This window comes from Enhydra lutris, unplaced genomic scaffold (assembly GCF_002288905.1).
Source record: "Enhydra lutris kenyoni isolate GAN:26980312 unplaced genomic scaffold, ASM228890v2 scaffoldscaffold118, whole genome shotgun sequence".
Lineage (NCBI taxonomy): Eukaryota > Metazoa > Chordata > Mammalia > Carnivora > Mustelidae > Enhydra > Enhydra lutris.
The window spans coordinates 835,306-854,572 of NW_019154202.1; positions in this window are offsets into that span (position 1 = coordinate 835,306).

Sequence of the window (19,267 nt, forward strand, 5' to 3'; positions counted from 1 at the left end):
GGGCTTTGAGGTCATATTATGCAACTAATAAGTGCTTGAGCTACTATTTGCATTAAAGCTTAGGCTTTTTTTTTTCATCACAGTATACAACCTCTTTTTACAGGTTAAGGTCTTGAGATAGAACTATTTTAAGTAATGGCAAGTTTCAAAAGTAGGTGGTTGAGAGAATATTGCAATATACTTTGTTTTCTGAATAAGAAAAATTCTTGAGAACAAAAGAAAGATTGGTGGTCACAGTTTGGAAATTGAAGTGTTTAATTAATGGTATTTATTGGTAGCAGTGTATATATGTTCACATGACACTCTTTTTATGAAACCCTAACTCTGTAAAGACATCCTTTCATTCCAACCTTTCCTTTTTTGGAAATATCAAACAATAAATGTAAGAGAAAGAATCCTCCTCTTTGGTGGTATGAAACTTTCCTTGTAGGACACAGATGTTGTGTAAGAATTACCCAGATTATAATTGGAATTCAATTTCTAGTAAGAGAAATTATTATTTCCAAGTTATCACAGGACATGAAACAATTAGTCACAAACTCTTTACCTTTCCCACAGCCTCCCCTGAGCAGAGTCTTAAAAAGCAAAAAAGGCTACATTATGGAGAAGAATATGGAAAGAGAAGAAGCATGGAGAACTGCAGGCATGTCATACAAGCTGAATAATGGGGAAAACATTGCTATGGACTGAATTTTATTCCCTCAAAATTCATACATTGAAGCCCTAACACCCAATGGGAAGGTATTTGTAAATGGGGCCTCAGGGAGATAATTAGATTTAGATGAAATCATAAGTGTGGGACCCTCATGTTGGGGTTAGTGCCCTTCCATAAGAAGAGACACCAGGGAGCTTACTTTATCTCCCCATCATGTGTGGACACAGAAAGAAAGCAGCTGTATTAAAGCCAGAAAAATAACCCTTACTGGAGAACTGAATCAGCCACAACCTTGATTTTTGTAGCCTCCAGAACTGTGAGAAATAAAATTCCTATTGTTTAAGCTACCCAGTCTATGGCATTTTGTTATGACAGCCCAAGCTGACTAATACAAATGTAAACTTATTAGGAACAGGGAAACACTGGAAAGGGGAAGAACAATATTGTACCCTGAAGCAAACATTTTTTTTTTCTTCCTACACCTAGGGAAAAGCAGCTGAGCTTTGAGGGTAGCACAACTTTTGGATTCCTTGGAGGCTACTAGGCTATAAGGTTTTATTTTTTGCTTCGTTATTTTATGGTACAAGATGTTAGGGGAGGAAAAGCAAGCACCAGAATACAATTGAGAGTACAGGAAGTAAGAGCTGACTGATTTGAAAATAATGGAGAAATAAAGAAAAAACAAAACATAAAAAGGGCATCTTGTTTCTTTCCACAGTTTGGCAACTGTGGCCATTGCTGCTATGAACACTGGGGTACAGATGGCCCTTCTTTTCACTACATCTGTATCTTTGGGGTAAATACCCAATAGTGCAGTTGCAGGGTCATAGGGAAGCTCTATTTCTAATTTTTTAAGGAATCTCCACATTGTTTTCCAAAGTGGCTGCACCAAATTGCATTCCCTCCAACAGTGTAAGAGGGTTCCCCTTTCTCCACATCCTCTCCAACACTCGTTGTTTATTGACTTGTTCATTTGGCCATTCTAACTGGTGTAAGGTGGAATCTCAATGTGGTTTTAATTTGGATCTCCCTGATGGCTAGTGATGATGAACATTTTTTCATGTGTCTGATAGCCATTTGTATGTCTTCTTTGCCGTTTTATGGTAGCATTTAGGCCATTCATGTTGACAGTGGTTTTTTTGAAAGGTAAGATTTTATTGTCATCATGTTGCCTGTGAAGTCCTTGTTTCTATAGATTGTCTCTGTAAATTTCTGTCCTATATCACTCTTGGGGTCTTTCTTCTTTTATAGAACTCCCCTTAATATTTCTTGCAAGGCCAGCTTAGTGGACACACATTCTTTCAGTGTCTGCCAGCCCTGGAATGCCCTTATTTCTCCATTTGTTCTGAATGACAGCCTTGTCAGATAATGAATGCTTGGTTTCATGTTCTTCTCATTTAGTACCTTGAATATATCTTGCCATCCCTTTCTTGCTTGCCAGGTCGCTGTGGACATTTCTGATGTTATTCTGATGTTCCTCCCTCTGTACCTAAGGAATCTCTTCCCCCTAACTGCCCGTAGGATGGATTCCTTTGTTCTATGATTGGCAAATTTTACTATTATATGCTGGAGCGTTGGTCTGTTCTCCTTGATTTTCAGAGAGGTCCTCTCTACATCTAGGACTTGAATGTTTGCTTCATTCCCCAGATTAATGAAGTTCTTGGCTATAATTTGCTCGAATATATCTTCTAGTTCTCTCTCTCTCTCTCTCTCTCTCTCTCTCTCTCTTTCTCCACCCCCTCAAGGATCCTAATAATTCTGACATTGGAACGTTTCATAGCATCACTTATTTCGCTAATACTGTTTTCATGGATTCTAAGTTGTTTGTTCCAGGCCTCTTCCTGTTCCTTCTTTTCTATCAGTTTGTTCTCGATCACTAATTTATTATTCTGTCTCATTTACCCTAGTTGTTAGAGTATCTAGATTAGATTGCATCTCATTGATAGAATTTTTAAGTTCTGCCCAATCAGCTCTCCTTTCTGCCCTTAGAGAATCTATGTTGTTATTAATGGCTTTCTCCAACCTAGCTATCTTCTTCATAACTGTTACCTTGAAGTCTGTTTCTGACATCTTGCTTATATCCGTATCTATTAGTTCTATGGCAGAGGTCACAGTCTGTGAGTCTTTTCTGTTTTGAGAGTTCCTCTTCTTATTTTGTTGAGGGGTAGTTGAGGGAATGTACAGAGTCCAATTTATTGACCACAACCCAAGCAAGATGCACCTATTTTATAGGGGCCTTGGGTTGGCCTCTTGCTCTTCCTACCTGTTTTCTGAGAGAGGGGCCTGCCACAATATACTCAGGCAACTCTCTTTCGGCAGAGTTGCCTAGCCCCCTGTTGGGTGGGTGAATGGGCTCAGTAAAAACTTTTTTTTTTTTTTTGGAATTTTTGTTCTCTGGTGGCTTTTCCTGGTGGCTTTCCAATGTCTTTTCTGAGCATAAGGGCAAAAGTGACTGTATCCAAATCTCTGCTCCTAACAGAGAGATTGCAGTCTGTTCTTTAGTGAGCTCTCCAGGCCACTCTGTCTCCATTTCTGTCTGTGCTGCTAAAAACCAGTTTCCTGGGTTGTGCACCACACAGGAGTACTCCTAGCCCTCTCTTCCATGTCCAGGCATGCCTCTGCCTTTTGTTCTTTTAAAACCACCAGCAGCCCCCAGTTCACCCATGTGCCCCAACAGCTCCAGGTTTCAGTCTGGGGGGCTGCCCTAAAGTCCTTTCCCTGCTTCTACTGGCCTGTGAGTCTGTGCATGGGAAGCTTTTGCACTCTGGTGACAGAGGATCCCAGAAGCTCCCTCTACCCACCATTTATCTTCTAATATCTGCCCACAGAATCACAGCTTCCCACTTCATACCTCAAGGCCAACCACCTCAGATATTCTGTTTATAGAGACCAAGATGTACCTTCTTACATCATAGGCTGATCTCATGGCTGTTTAGAATGGTCTCGTAGATATCCAGCTCAATTCAGGGGATTAGTTGAAATAGGGTCCCCTACTCCACCATCTTTGCAACCTCCTCAAGGAGTCCAGTGTCAGTTGAAGTGTGTTAAAAATTTATGGCCATCATCTTCAATCCAGCAAATAGAACTTCCCACCATATATTCTGCTCCACCAACTCAGACTGGTCCCTCAGCTCCTGATTGCCAGCTCTTGATTGCCAGACTACCCCCCTCTGCCCACTTTCTCTGGCGGTACCTCAGGCCCAAAGTGTTGTTCTGGTCTCTCTTATTTTGCTTGTTGTACCCTTGGGTGGTGGCAGGATTGTGATAGGGGATGAGATGAGAGGACTGAGGTGGAGAGAAGGGGGTTGCTATAGTGTGGACAGGAGTGCCAACCTTGTCTCTCTCTGCCCCTGCCTGATATCACTGTCTCAGCTGGTCAAGGTCTCCAGGGTAGGGAACTGGGCTTAGTCAAAGTTCAAGAGGCATGAGGGAATTGCAGGTGGTGATGGTAGTAGTAGGGAAGGTAGTGGAGTGGATAGGAAATCCTAGAAGCAGCCTTACATCTGCTTCAGCTCATTCTCCAGGAAGTTCATGGCTCCAAGAGCAGCTTGATTTTAATTTTATAAAACAGGTTTATGTTTTACTATTGTTTTGGTTATTATGGACTGTGGCTGCCTTTCCTAACAATCTGAGTTTTACCTTTTTTTCTCCTTACTCTTTGTAGCCTGAAAATTATTCCTCATGACATAAGAACACACACAAATACACAAAAGAAGTAAAATGGAAAGTGAGGAACAACTTTTCCTACATCATTCATAAAATTTTTATTACTGACTTTGTGTAATTTTTATCACTGACTTTGTGTAATTTTTTTTTTACCCATTCCTTAGTTATCTGTTTTCTAAGTATAACCAAAGCATGTCCCTTCTGTTATCCTTTTCATTTTTCAGAACCTTGGTACATTCTGAGCCTTATTCCTTCTTACTCCTTTAAATTGTGGAGGGAGATATAGCTCCAGTTTCTTTTCACAATAAAGGAGAGGAAAATATCTAGAACAGAAGTAAAGGAGAGATGAAGTGATTTTTAGAAAAGAACATACTTATCTCATGGTCTAGTTATAAAGGTTAAAGTGTGTCAATAAATGTCAGACATTTGGGGGTGCCTGGGTGGCTCAGTGGGTTAAAGCCTCTGCCTTCAGCTCAGGTCATGATCCCAGGGTCCTGGGATTGAGCCCCACATCTTGTTCTCTGCTCAGCGGGGAGCCTGCTTCCCTTCCTCTCTCTCTGCCTACTTGTGATCTCTGTCAAATAAATAAATAAATTCTTTAAAAGAAAAACATGTTTCCTAGTACTTGGAAGAGACAGACAAATGCTCTGTTGAAATAAATAAACAAACAAACAAACAAACAAATAAATAAATATCAGACATTTGGAATAAAGCCTGGCACACTGTAACTACTTAGTAAACATTAACTATTACTATTTTGATGGTAACTATGAGGATAATTGCATCTCTAAGGTCCCAGCAGAAGAAATAAATAAAACATTTATCTTGAATAATTTGAGGAGAATTTAATAGTAGAACTAGTTACAAAGGTGTGAGCAAGGGATAGGGAAACCAGAAATGCTAGTATAATACCATGGGGATAATAACAGTAGTTGCTATTAGCACTCCTAGGCCTAAAGGAGTACAGATAGGGAGTAATTCGTGGAATTCAGTATGAGTAGCTATAGCTATTGCAATGGGCACTTGATAGGAGCTATGATCTTTGGTTGAAGGAAGTAGCCAACACACAGGCACCTCTCAGGGTAGAAGCTGAGAGAATACATACCTCAACATACTCTCCCTTCCTTCCAAACTCCTCCTGGTACCTGTTCTGAATGAAAGATTTACAATAGCCATATTTCAGTTTCAAAAAGGAAAGAAAACTTTATTATTATTATTATAGAAACCTAATAGAACAAGAAAGGAATATAGACACAGATAAAGGTAATAGTAGGCAATAAATGAGAATAAAGCAAAGTTACCTCAAATCAGTACTTACAACATCCAACCTCATTATCTGGGGAAGCCCTGTGTTAACAGTCAGGCTGGAGTTCTTGACTGAGAGGCCTGGCTTGAGTGTCCTCCCCTTAGGTGAGACTTCCAATTGACCATCCCCATAAGGGCTATATTTATAGGGCAAATGTTAGGGTTTGAAGTTAAGTATTTGTTGGCCTATGTACAGTTCGGAACTAGTTTCATTTCTATGTTATTATGTTTTTGTATTTTTAAGGAGCTTTGTCTATGTGTGTCTCCCTCCCACCCCAGATTCCATTCTGGGGTGCAAGCCCCATCTGGAGCAGGAGGGGATGTGAGACCAGATTTGTAGCTCTTGGAGCCCAGAAAAGAAGGACCAGTTCTGACTCAGAAGCAAAATAATATGTTTTAATATATTAAATAATATAATAAATAAAACATTTGAAATGATCATCATAATAAAATATATTTATATCACAATATGTTATATATAATATATAAATAAATAATATATTATTAATAATAGAATATGTTTAAATAAATTAAATACTAAATTAAATAACATTTAAATAAATAAATAATATTAAATAAATATATTTAAAGTAATAAAATTTATTTATTTATTTTTGTTCCTTTAGGGGAAAATGTGGGGTTTTTTTGCCTTGAAAGACATTTATATTTATTTTTTAAATTTTATTTTATTTTTTCAGTTTTCCAAGATTAATTGATTATGCACCACACCCAGTGCTCCAGACAATACATGCACTCCTTAATACCCACCACCAGGCTCACCCAACCCTCCACACCCCTTCTCTCCAAAACCCTGTTTGTTTATCAGAGTCCACAGTCTCATGGTTCATCTCCCCCTCTGATTTCCCCCAATTCACTTTGTCTTTCCTTCTCTTAATGTGCTCCATGGTATTCCTTATGTTCCACAAATAAGTGAAACCATATGATAATTGACTTTCTCTGTTTGACTTACTTCACTCAACATTATCTCATCCAGTCCCATCCTTGTTGATGCAAAAGTTGGGTATTCACCCTTTCTGATGGCTGAGTAATATTCCATTATATATATGGACCACATCTTCTTTATCCATTTGTTTTCTATTTTTTTATGTTTTTATTTAAATTCCAGTTAGTTAACATACAGTGTGATATTAGTTTCAGGTTCAACACTTCCATACAACACCTGGTGCTTATCACAGCAGGTGCACTCCTTTATCCCCATCACCTATTTAACCCATTCCCCACCCACTTTCCCTCCAGTAAACATGTTTGTTCTGTATAGTTAAGAGTCTCTTTCTTGGTTTATTCACTTTTTTCACCCTATGTTCATTTGTTTTGTTTCTTAAATTCCACATATGAATAAAAATATATGGTATTTGTCTTTCTCTGTCTGACTTATTTCACTTACCATAATATTATGTCCATCCACATCAACCAATACAAAATGACCAAAATGATACTATGCATTTTTTTTCTGACAACATTGCTATGAAACATGAAGTCAACCAAAAGACAAAATTTGGAACGACTACAAATATATGGAGGTTAAACAACATGTTAACAAACAATGAATGGGCCAAACAGGAGATCAAAGAGAAAACAAAAAGAAATACATAGAAACAAATGAAAATGAAAAAAAAAATCCAGTCTTTTTGGATGCAGTGCTAAGTGGGAAGTTCATTACCTAGAGGCTTATTTAGAAGGAAGAAAAATCTGAAATAAACAAGCTAACCTTACACTTAAATGAACTAGAAAAAGAGCAACAAATGAAACCTAAAGCCGGAAGGAAGGAAATACTAAATATTAGAACAGAAATAAATGATGTAGAGACTAAAACAAACAATAGAACAAATCAGTGAAACTGGGAGCTGGTTACTTGTAAAAATTAAATTGATAAACCTCTAGCCAGTCTTATCAAAACAGAAAGTATTCAAATAAATTAAATCACTAATGAGAGCCAAGAAATGACAGCCAACACCACAGAAATAAAAATAATTATAAGAGAATACTATGCAAAAAAATTATCAGTCAAAAGGTACATGAGACAGAGTTGGGGTTGCACACGGATATTGGAGAATAAACAAGGTGGAGGGGAGCCACCAGAAGCTAGCCACTGGAAAGTAATACCCTGGTGCAAAAGCACCCTGTGCTCAGGGAACAGCAATAGCTTGGAGACCAGTGTCTGTGAGATAGAGAAGGACTGATAACAGCGCTGAAACAGAACACAGGGACTTAAGGGGCAAATGCTGTGATCCAGTGGCCACAGACACGGACCTAAGCCCACAGTCCCAGTACCTGCTGCAGCCACCACCCGCCTGCATCTGAGAGGGACCAGCACAGACTTGAGTCAGTGATCCCTGGGACTGGCAGCTGCTGCTTCCACCACCACTATGGCCTCCACCACCCAAGCCTGAGAGGACCTGGCTTGGAATAGAGCCCACAGTCTCAGGAATAGCAGCTGTCAGGGCTGGGCATGCCTGGACCAGGATGACTCACAGTTTTGGTGGCACAGGGGTATAGAGACAAGTGGGGGCTTGGGTCTACCATTGAGAAGATTGCTGGGGGCGCACTCCACCTGTGGGGGCTGCAGAATTCAATGGTGCTTGTAGAGGTGAGTCTGTGTATTATAGAGGATTCAGAGAGGAGCAGACTGTGGCTTTTCCCTAAGGCAGAGGTCAGGGTGCAGATAATTTACTTTGCACTGATCCTCTGAAAAAGTGTGAAAAGCCGCCAGAGAACAAAAGCCTCTACAGAACAAAAGCCAAAAAATCCAGTTTCCACAGAGCCCAGGCCCTTGATAGGGGGGCAGGGCAACTCAGCCAAAGCAGGATTGACTGAAAAACAACTCAGCAGTCCCCTACCCCAGAAGACAAGCTGAAAGAACAAGAGGACAACAACCACAGGGTCCTCATAAAAATGTGAAGCCCAACACCAGAGAAAAACAGTGTAATAAGCTCCTGGTGTTGCCTCACAGACTGTATATTTCTTATACACAACTTTGCTCTTTTCTTTTCTTTTTTTTTATTTTTAAAAATTCTTTCTCATTTTTTTTACCTACTTATCATTTCAATCAGATGTTTAATAAACATATTCCATAGTAACTTTTTAACTTGAACTTTTTCATACATATAATTTTTTCTTTTATATAGGTAGATAGATAGACTTAGATAGATGATAGATAGATAGATAGATAGATAGATAGATAGATAAAACTTCAATGTAGTCTTTATATATATACATATATATATATGTATATATATATAACCAGTTTCAATATCCCTGTAAATGTGGGAAGTAGAGATCTCTAACAAAGAGAACAAAATACATCCAGGAAGAACTGAAATACCCTTCCTCACCCACATGCAGAGATTATAGTCACCTTCCCTTGACCCCCACTTTTATTTGGGTTCCTTTTATTGTTCGTTTGTTTTCTGCCTGTTTCCTCTGTCTTTGTTTGTTTTGTTTTTGTACTTTATAAATCTTACTCTTGGGTCTCATTTTGGCTGTTATTTTCTTTTTCTTTTTGGTCGTGACATCTGATTGCTCCAAAACTTCTCAGGGTGCACCTTGACTGGACTATGGTTGATATTTTTGACTGTATATCCCCTCAACAAACTCAAGAGAATGAGTAGGAGGAGGAATTCCCAATAAAGAAAAGAACCAGAGACAATGGCCTCTCCTGCAGATCTAGTGGACATGGATTTAAGCCAGTCAGAAATAGACTTCAGGGTAGCAGTTATGAAGACAATAGTCAGGCTGGAGAAAACTATTAATGGCAAAATAGATTTGCTAAGGGCAGAAATGAGAGCAGATCTGGCAGAACTTAAAAATGCTAACAATGAGATAAAATCTAATCTAGATACTCTAACAATTAGGATAAAAGAGGCAGAAGAACAAATTAGTGATCTTGAAAACAAACTGATACAAAAGAAGGAACAGGAAGAGCCCTGGAACAAACAGCTTAGAAACAATGAAAACAGAATTAGAGAAATAAATGACACTATGAAACCTTCCAATGTTAGAAATATTGGGATCCTTGAGTGGGTGGAGAGAGAGAGAGGACTAGAAGATATATTTGACCAAATCATAGCTAAGAATTCTTTAATCTGGGGAATGAAAAAAAAATTTCTCTCCAAGAGGCAGTGAAGACTCCTCCCATGAAAAAGGAGACCAGACCAATGCCCAGGAATATAATGGTAATACTCACAAATCTTAGAAACAAGTCCACCATTTTAAGTGCCCTTGGGGGGAAGATTCCTTACATACAGAGGGAAGAATATCATAATAACATCAGACCTGTCCACACACCCTGGCAAGCAGAAAGGGCTGACAAGACATACTCAGGGTACTAAATGAGAAGAATATGAAGCCCAGAATTCTTTATCTGGCAAGACTGTCATTCAAAACAGATAGAGAAATAAGGTGATTCAAGGACCAGCAGAGACTGAAAGAAAATATGACCACTAAGCCAACTCTGCAAGAAATATTAAGGGAGGGAGTTCTATAAAAGGAGAAAGACCCCAAGAGTGATACAGAACAGAAATTTGCAAAGACAATCTATAGAAAGAAGTACTTCACAGGCAATAGATGAAAATAAAATCTTATATTTCAATAATCACTGTCAATGGGAAAAGCTTAAATGCTCTCAAAAAAGGGTATAGGGTTCCAGACTGAATAAAATGACAGGACACATCTTATAAAGCTGTTTATAAGAGACTCATTTTGAACCTAAAGATGCATCCAGACTGAAAGTGAAGGGATGGAGAAGCATCTTTCATGCCAACAGGCCTCAAAAGAAAGCTGGGATACCTACTGATTCTAATAGACAAATTAGATGTTAAGCTAAAGGATATAGTCAGAGATACAGAAGGACACTACATCAATCTTAAAGGTTCTATCCAACAAGATGATCTAACAATTGTAAATACCTATACTCCCAGCATTGGAACACCCAAACACATAAGTCAACTGTTAATGAAAATAAAGAGACATATTGACAAGAACACGTCAATTGTAGGGAATCAACATGCCACTCTCAGCAATAGAGATATCATCTAAGCAGAAAATCAACAAAGAAATGGGAGCTTTGGGGACGCCTGGGTGGCTTAGTGGGTTAAAGCTTCTGCCTTTGGCTCAGGTCATGGTCTCAGGGTCCTGGGATCGAGCCCCACATCAGGCTTTCTGCACAGCAGGGAGCCTGCTTCCTCCTCTCTCTATCTGCTTCTCTGCCTACTTGTGATCTCTATCTGTCAAATAAATAAATAAATCTTTTTTAAAGAAAGAAAGAAAGAAATGGGAGCTTTGACCAGATGGACCTCATAAATATATAGAGAACCTTCCACCCTAAAGCAACAGAATACTCATTTCTTCTCAAAAGCACATGGCATTTTCTCCAGAATAGACCAGATAGTGGATCACAAATCAGGGCTCAACCAATACCAAAAGATGGAGATAATTCCCTGCATATTATCAGACAACAATGCTTTGAAACTGGAACTCAACCACAAGAAAAAGTTTGGAAGGAATTCAAACACTTGAAAGCTAAGAATCATCTGGCTCAAGAAAATTTGAATCAACCAGGAAATCAAAGAAAAACTTAAACAATTCAGGGAAACAATGAGAATGAAGACACATCAGTCCAAATCCTATGGGACACGGCAAAGGCGGTCCTAAGGGTAAAATACATAGCCATCTAAGCCTCACTTTAAAAGACTGAAAAATCCCAAATATACAAACTCTCTTTACATCTTAAAGAACTGGAGAATCAACAACAAATTAAGCCAAACCCAAGCTCAAGAAAGGAAATTATTAAGATTAGAACCGAGATAAATGAATTAAAAACTAGAGATACAGTAGAACACATCAATGAAACTAGAATCTGGGTTACTTTTTGTTTGTTTGTTTGTTTTATTTTGTTGTTGTTGTTAATGAACCACACCCAGGGCTCCATGCAATACATGCCTTCCTTAATAACCACCACAAGGATCACCCATTCACCCACTCCCTTCCCCTCCAAAACCCTCAGTTTGCTCTGAGTCCACAGTCCCTCATGCTTTGTCTCCCCCTCCGATTTCCCCCAATTCACTTTTCTTTCCCTTCTCCTAATGTCCTCCATGTTATTCCTTATGCTCCACAAGTAAGCAAAACCATATGGTAATTGACTCTTTGCTTGACTTATTTCACTCAGCATAATCTCCTCCAGTCGAATCCATGTTGATACAAAAGTTGGATATTCATTCTTTCTCAGGGAGGTATAATATTCCATTCTATATATGGACCATATCTTCTTTATCCATTCTTCTGTTGAAGGGCATCTAGGCTCTTTCCAGAGTTTAGGGATTGTGGTCATTGATGCTATAAACATTGAGGTACAAATGACCCTTCTTTTCATTACATCTGTGTCTTTGGGGTAAATACCAAGGAGTGCAATTGCAGGGTCACAGGGAAGCTCTATTTTTAATTTTTGAGGAATCTCCACACTGTTTTGCAAAGTGGCTGCACCAACTTGCATTCCCACAAACAGTGTAAGAGCGTTTCCCTTTCTCCACATCCTCTCCAACATTTATTGTTTCCTGTCTTGTTAATCTTTTCCATTCTAACTGGTGTAAGGTGGTATCTCAATGTAGTTTTGATTTGAATTTCCCTGATGGCAAATGATGATGCTCATTTTTTCATGTGTCTGCTAGCCATTTGTATGTTTTCTTTGGAGAAGTGTCTGTTCATGTCTTCTACTCATTTTTTTTTCTACTCATTTTTTTGAAATGATTATCTGTTATTTGGGTGTTGAGTTTGAGAAGTTCTTTATAGATCTTGGATATTAGCCATTTATCTGTAGTGTTGTTTGTGAATATCTTCTCCCATTCCATGGGTTGCCTCTTTGTTTTGTTGACTGTTCCCTTTGCTGTGCAGAAGCTTTTGATCTTGATGAAGTTCCAAAACTTTTTTCGCTTTTGTTTCCTTTGCCTTTGGAGACATATCTTGAAAGAAGCTGCTGTGGCTGATGTCGAATGGGTTACTGCCTATGTTCTCCTCTAGCATTTTGATAGATTCCTGCCTCAGGTTGAGGTCTTTTATCCATTTTATCTTTCTGTATGGTGTAAGAGAATGGTCCAGTTTTATTCTTCTATACATAGCTGTCCAATTTTCCCAGCACCATTTATTGAAGATACTATCTTTTCCCACTGTATATTTTTTCCTGCTTTGTCGAAGATTATTTGACCATAGATTTGAGGATCCATATCTGGGCTCTCTACTCTGTTCCACTGGTCTATGTGTCTTTTTTTGTACCAGTACCATGCTGTCTCAGTGATCACAGCTTTGTGGTAAAGCTTAAAATCAGGCAATGTGATGCCCTCAATTTTTTTTTTCTTTTTCAACATTTCCTTAGTGATTCAGGGTCTCTTCTGATTCCATACAAATTTTAGGATTGTTTGTTCCAGATCTTTGAAAAATGCCAGTGGAATTCTGATCAGAATGGCATTGAAAGTACAGATTGCTCTAGGCAGTATAGACATTTTAACAATGTTTATTCTTCCAACCCATGAGCATTGAATGGTCTTCCATCTTTTTGGGTCTTCCTTGATTTCTTTCATGAGTGTTCTGTAGTTCCTTGAGTACAGATCCTTTACCTCTTGGGTTAGGTTTATTACCAGGTATCATATGGTTCCTGGTGCTATAGTAAATAGAATCAATTCTCTAATTTCCCTTTCTATATTTTCATTCTTAGTGTATAAGAAAGTAACTGATTTCTGTGCATTGATTTTGTATCCTGCCATATTACTGAGTTGCTGTATGAGTTCTAGTAGTTTGGGGGTGGAGTCTTAATGGGTTTTCCGTATAAAGTATCATGTCATCTGCAAAGAGAGAGAGTTTGACTTCTTCTTTGCCAATTTGAATACCTTTTATTTCTTTTTTTTTTTTTGTCTGACTGCTGTTGCTAGGAGTTCTAGTACTATGTTGAATAAGAGTGGTGAGAGTGGCATCCTTGTCATATTCCTGATCTCAAAGGGAATGTTGTCAGTTTTTCCCCCATTAAGAATTATATTTGCTGTGGGTTTTTCATAGATAGATTTTATGAACTTGAGAAATATTCCCTCTCTCCCTATACTTCGAAGAATTTTAATCAGGAATGGATGCTTTTTTTTTTTTGAAATGATTTTTCTGCATCAATTGAGAGGACCATGTGGTTCTTCTCCCTTCCCTTATTGATTTGTTCTATTATAATGATTGATTTGCAAATATTGAACCATCCTTGCAACCCAGGGATAAATCCCACCTTGGTAGATAATCTTTTTAATGCACTGGTGGATCCTGCTAGCTAGGATCTTCATGAGAATCTTGGCACCCATATTCATCAGTAACAATGGTCTGAACTCTCCTTTTTGATGGGGTCTTTGCCTGGTTTGGGGATCAAGGTAATGCTGGCTTCATAGAAAGATTCTAGAAGTTTTCCTTCTGTTTCTTTTTCTGAAACAGCTTCAGGAGAATAGGTGTTATTTCTTCTTGGAATGTTTGCTAGAATTCTCCTAGGGAATTCATCAGATCCTGGATTCTTGTTTTTTTGGGAAGTTTTTGATCACTTCTTCAATCTTGTTACTAGATATTGGTCTATTCAGGTTGACAGTTTCTTCCTGTTTCAGTATTGGAAATTTATAGGTTTCTAGGAATGCATCCATTTCTTCTAGGTTGTTTAACTTATTGGCATATAACCATTGATCATAATTTCTAATGATTGTTCTGTTTCCTTGGTGTTGGTCATGATCTCTCCCCTTTCATTCATAATTTTATTAATTTGGTCCTCTCTCTTTTCTTTTGGATTAGTTTGGCCAGTGGTTTACCAATCTTATTGATTCTTTCAAAGAACCAGCTTCTAGTTTCATTGATGTGTTCTACTGTATCTCTAATTTCTAACTCATTGATCTCTGCTCTACTATGGATTATTTCTCTTCTTCTTCATTTGTTGTTGATTTTCCAGTTTATTAAGGAGTAAAGAGAGCTGGTGTATTCCTGATTTTTCAATTTTTGTGAGTGAGGCTTGAATGGCTATGTATTTCCCCCTTAAGACCACCTTTGCCATATCCCATAGGTTTTGGACTGATGTGTCTTCATTCTCATTAGTTTCCGTGAATTGTTTAAGTTCTTTGATTTCCTGGTTGATTCGAACATTCTTGAGCAGGGTGGTCTTTTGCTTCTATGTGTTTGAGTTCCTTCCAAACTTTTTCTTGTGGTTGAGTTACAATTTCAAAGCATTATGGTCTGACAATATGTAGGGAATAATCTCAATTTTTGTTATCAGTTGAGCCCTGATTTGTGACCCAGTATGTGGTCTATTCTGGAGAAAGTTCCATGTGTGCTCGAGAAGAATGAATATTCTGTTGTTTTAGGGTGGAATGTTCTGTATATATCTATGAGGTCCACCTGGTCCAATGCATCATTCAAAGCTCTTGTTTCTTTGTTGATTTTCTGCTTGGATGATATCTCTATTGCTGAGTGTGGTGTGTTAAGATCCCCTATCATTAATGTATTCATATCAATATAACTCTTTGTTTTGATTAAAAGTTGGCTTATGTAGTTGGGTGCTCCAATGTTGGGGAAATAGGTATTTACAATTGTTAGATCATCTTGTTGCATAGAACTTTTAAGATTGAGGTAGTGTCATTCCGTATCCCTGACTATAGTCTTTAGCTTAACATCTAATTTGGCTGATATCAGAATTGCTACCCTACCTCTCTTTGAGGCCCATTGGCATGAAAAATGTTTCTCCATCCCTTCACTTTCACTCTGGATGTATATTTAGATTCCAAATGTGTCTCTTGTAGGCAGCATATGTACTGGTCCTGTCGTTTAATCCAATCTGCAACCCTGTGCCATTTTATGGGAGCATTTAGGCCATTCCCTTTGGGATTGATTATTGAAGGACACATTTTATTGACATCATGTTGCCTGTGAATCCTTGTTTCTATAGACTGTCTCAGTAAATTTCTGTTCTATTTTACTCTTGGGTCTTTCTTCTTTTATAACCTGCCCCCCGCCCTTAACATTTTTTGTAGTGCCAGCTTGGTGGTCACATACTCTTAATCCTTGCTAGTCTCGGAAGCTCTTTATCTCTCAAACCAATTTGATTCTCAGCCTTGCTAGATAAAGTATTCTTGGCTACATGTTCTTCTCATTTAGTGCCCTGAATATGTCTTGAGAGCCCTTTCTGGCTTGCCAGGTTTCTGTGGACAGATCTGATGTTATTCTGATGGAACTCCCTCTATATATATGGAATCTCTTCCCCCTAGCTGCCCTCAGAAGCTTTTGTCTAAGAGTATGATTTTTGAGTCTCACAATCCAGTGTCTTGAAGTCTTTCTGGATTTGTTGATCTTGGTGGGTGTTATTTCTGCTTCTAGGACATGAACACTTGTTCCATTACTCAGATTGGGAAAATATACATCCAGAATTTGTTCAGCTATATCTTCTAGTCTTCTCTCTTTCTCCACCCCCTCAAGGATCCCAACAATTTTGACATTGGAACATTTCATGGGATCATTTATTTCCATAATTCTGCTTTCCTGGCTTCTAAGCTGTTTGTTCCATTTCTCCTCCTGATCCTTTTTCTCTATCAGTTTGTCCTCTACATCACTAATTCTATCTTTTGCCTTGGTTACCCTAGCTGTTAGAGCTTTTAGATTGGAATGAATCTCATTGATAGCATTTTTAACTTCTGCCAGGTCGCCTCTCACTTCCACCCTTTGAGATTCTGTGTTGTCACTAATGGTTTTCTCCAACCTAGCCATTGGCTGGATAATTGTTACCCTGAATTTCCTTTCTGACATACTGTTTTTGTCCATATCCAATAGTTCTGATGAAGAGGGTACAGTCTCTGAATTTTTCCTCTGTTGGGTGTTCCTCCTCCTAACAATTTTGGTGAGAGGTGTTGAGGGGATGTATAGCTGAATATATCAACCATGATCCAAGCAAGGAGCACCCTGGAACTTTTCAGAGCAATTGGAAGTCACCACCAAAAAGAAAGAAAAAAGAGTAAGAGAGAGAAAGAGAGAGGAAAAAAGAGAAAACCCAGCTAGAATGAGCCTCAAAAGTAAGACTTATAAGGTATACAAGCAAGAATAGACAAACAAAAAGAGCAACAAAAATAAATGACAAGAAAAAAAATGACCCAGCCAAAATGAACCCCAAGAATAAGATTTATATAGAACAAAAGCAATATATAGAACAAAAACAATACACAGAAACACTGACAGAAGAAACACATGGGAGGGTGGTTATAAATCCTTGATGTGGTCAAGGAAGGTTATTTTGGTTCTTTCTGGGTGTATCTTGATATCTTTGTTAAAAGACTCAACTTCCCAGAGATAAAAGGAGATTAAAACTGGTTTATATATAGGGGTAGTATTGAATAGGGAAAAAAGATTACCTTGAACCTTATATCTATATGTATATTAAAAAAAAAAAAAAGAAAAACACAGGTATGTGTATGAAAAAAGCTCAAATTAAAAGGTTATTATGGAATATGTTGTACTAAACCTCTAATTGTAATGGTAAGTAGGTTAAAAAATTAAAAGAACAAGAATTGTGAGAACAAATTAAAACAAAAATGTTGGATCTATGAAATATGCAGGTTTTGGGGCAATACCGGGGACTTAATATATTGTTTTCCCCTGATGTTGGGGTTTTACAGTTTAATGGGGACCCTGTGGTGGTTGTCCTCTTGCTCTTTTGGCTTGCCTTCTAGGGGAGAGGCCTGCTGCATTGTTTTTCAGTCAGTCTTGCTTGGGTTGAGTTGCCCTACCCCCTATCAAGGGCCTGGGCTCTGTGGAAACTGGTTTTTCAGGCTTTTGTTCTCTGAAGGCTTTTGTTCTTTGGAGGACTTTTGAGGTTTTTCAGAGGGTCAAAGCAAAGAAAGAATCTATCTGCACCCAGATCTCTGCCTCAGAGAGAAGTTTCAGACTGTTCCCCTTTGGGTGGTCCAGAACACATAGACTACCCCTCTGCAAACTCTGCTGCACAGCACAACCTCCCACAGGCAGTGCACCCACCCAGACACTGTCCCAGTGGTCACCCGAGGCCCCCGCTTTTCTCTGCACTCCTGGACCACTATAACTGTGAGTGATATTGGTCCAGGTGATGAGGGAACAGAAGGCTCAGAACAGCTGGCTGAGGACAAAGCAAAAGCTGACACCCTCCAGTCTTCCCCCACCCCCACTCCTGGGTGGGACATATGTGACATTTTTTAGTAATCTTCCATCTATCTTAATGTTAATACCTTGCTAGAGGGCAAACCAACCTTGGCAATGGCAAGGTCTCTGGTATATGATATCTTGTAGGCCCTCGTTAGCATATGAAAGTTCTACTGAAACCTCCCTTTTCCTTACCTCCCCCCAACTCCGGTGTACATAACCTGCCACCACTCACAACCCTGGGGCAACAGCTCTTCCTGCCCATGGGTCCTGTCCCCGTGCTTTAATAAACCACCATTTTGCACCAAAGATGTCCCAAGAATTCTTTCTTGGTCATCTGCTCCGACCTCACCCCACCAAACCTCACCTATATTCTAGAACTTCATCACAGGGAACCCACTTCCAGTTGGCTGCCTTTGCTGGGACTGCTGTCTGGACTTCAGGTGCGCTCAGACCCAGTGGTTGCTTAGGTCACAGAAGGCTGCTAGCTGAGGGATACAGACCTGAGATCACCCCCGGTTCTCTCAGGGTCAGCTGGAGGGCTCAGACCCTGCATGCGACTGGTTGTGGAAGGCTTTGGTCCTAGGGACTGCCAGCTTGTGCCTACAGCAGGCTTTCTTAGAGGTGGTCAGGAGAGTGCCCAGCCAAGTAGTGATGCAAGCAGCAGAAAGCCAAGGGCTCTGGGACCGCAGAATGGAGGTCCCACCAGACTCTTTCTGTCATGATGGTCACGGGCAGTGACTGTCCTGGGAACATGGGCTTAGGCCTATTCTTGTGACTACCTGATTCCACCAGTTACCCCTTAGGATCTTTTGCTCTTTTTGAGCGCTTTTAATCAGACTCCAAGTTAATGCTGGTCCCCAATCATAGGGCACTATCGTATTGGGGTGTTACTTTCCAATGGGTCACTTCTGGTGTCTCCCAACCCCTTCTCTTTATCCTCCGATATCAGAGTGTTCCCACTCTGCTTTGCCTCACCACTGAGGTCTTCTGCCCCTGCAGAGATCCAGAAGTGTATAATCTCATATCTCAGGCTGATTTCATGGGTGTTCAGAGTGTTCTGGATGATATTTGGCTAACTTTAGGGGACCGGTTGAAGCAGGGTCTCCTAGTTCTCTGCCATCTTGCCCCTCCTCCTACCCATTATTTATTTAACGAATTCCCCAACCCACCTACCAACTGGTAACCATCAGTGTGTTCTCTAGTTAAGAGTCTAGTTGTTAGTTTGCTTCTCTTGATTTCTCTTTTTTCCTTTGCTTATTTGTTTCCCTTTTTTCTTAAAAAGCATTTTTAGAGGGGAGGAGTCAAGATGGGGGAGAAGTAGCAGGCTAAGACTACATCAGGTAGCAGGAGATCAGCTAGATAGCTTATCAATCAATTTTGCAAACACCTACAAATCCAACAGGAGACTGAAGAGAAGAAGAGCAACAATTCTAGAAACAGAAATTCGACCATGTTCTCAAA